This window comes from Primulina eburnea, chromosome 12 (assembly GCF_022965805.1).
Source record: "Primulina eburnea isolate SZY01 chromosome 12, ASM2296580v1, whole genome shotgun sequence".
Lineage (NCBI taxonomy): Eukaryota > Viridiplantae > Streptophyta > Magnoliopsida > Lamiales > Gesneriaceae > Primulina > Primulina eburnea.
In genome coordinates this window covers 30,921,063-30,922,723 of record NC_133112.1, presented here as the reverse complement: position 1 = coordinate 30,922,723, position 1,661 = coordinate 30,921,063, and positions in this window count along the sequence as shown.

Here is a 1,661-nt window from a genome sequence, read left to right as displayed (position 1 = left end):
TTTTAGATGGATAATTTATGAATTTAATTATAATAGTGTATTAAGTCATATATTGCAATTATGGATTCTGTACAAACGAAGTTGTTTTGCGCAATTACTTCACCAAAATATTAATTACTGAAGTATTTAGAACTAATTACTTCGTCACTAAATGATAATTGTGAAATACCATCATATAAGATGAAGTTATATATAATATATTACTTCATTATTCACTATAATCAATGAAGTAAAACACATTTATTACTTCGTCACTAAATGTTACTTGTGAAGTAACATAATATAAAATACTTCAACAAATAGGATAAATGCTGGAGTTATAGAATAAATTTACTTCAACAAATAGGATAAATTGTGAGGTTGTTTGAATGTATTACTTCATTAAAATACATAATTACGAAGTATTTCAGCTGAATTACTTCTTTTATTATTGAAAATAATGAAGTAAAATATTATAAATTACGTCGCTAAATAATAATTAAGATGAAGTTATATATAATATACTACTTCATTATTCACTATAATCGCTGAAGTAAAACACATTTATTACTTCGGCACCGGTCCAATTCCGGACCGATTTTCCTCCCAAAACCGGCCAAAAGACTTCGGTATTTTCAATACTACAACTTCGGGTATTATGCGAAGTAAAAGGTACATCTATTACTTCACGTCCATATACTTCGGCACTTAACTACCATATTACTTCAGATAATATCCGAAGTAAAAAGCCTTTTTTCACATAGTGAATATCAGAGAATTTGACGATATAAAATACATATAGAGTTTAAATAACATACGAGATCAAAATAATCCAAAACCGAGATAAAAAAGGGCATGGGTATTACGTTATATACAAATATATACACACAGACCTCGGTCATAAAGAAGAAACGAGATAAGGAAGAGAGAGGAAGAAAACCCATTTCTCTCAACCCCATTTTCTGTCACCTTGGAGCAGCTGCGGCAAAGTCGCGATATCTCCTCCGTCTTAAGTCGAAACTCAAAAATTCTTGAAGGGTTGTCTTCCTAACATCCTAGGCTTTGATTCAAGCAATAAAACGTGAATTTTGAGCAAGGAATCAAGCAGATCAAAGCTCCATTTCGTGAGCTCTGTTTCTGTGCAGTAGTTTTGGTGAGTTTCAGTTTTTGTGCTTCTGAATTTCGAGGTTTTGTGTATTGTGCGCTAATAAATCTTGACTTGTGGTTCAAATAGAACTCGTAGATTTTTTTTGTTAGCTTTCTAGAGCCGCTAGAATAATATAATTTCAATAAGAAATGGATTTGATATGATTTTTCTACCAAAATGTGTCAAAACCGAATTTTGGAATTGAGTTGTGTACAATACCTACTGTAATTCGGGATTATGACCTTCGTGCATTTGGATTCTGTATTTTTGGTTAAAATAAAAGTTGTAGAGCAATGTCTTGTCTTCGAAATGAGACTTGAATCGTTAAATTCCAGTAAAAATTGTGCAAGTTATGTTTGTTTTTCTGGAACTTCTAAGTGGCTGGAATTTTACCCGAGAGCAGATTTGATATCTTTGGTTCAATGTAATGTTGGGTTCAAACGATTGGGAATTTGAATATGGCTCAACCGGAAAATGTATATATATTGGAGTTATCTTTTATTCCAACTGACGGATATTGATTTGAGTTAATATT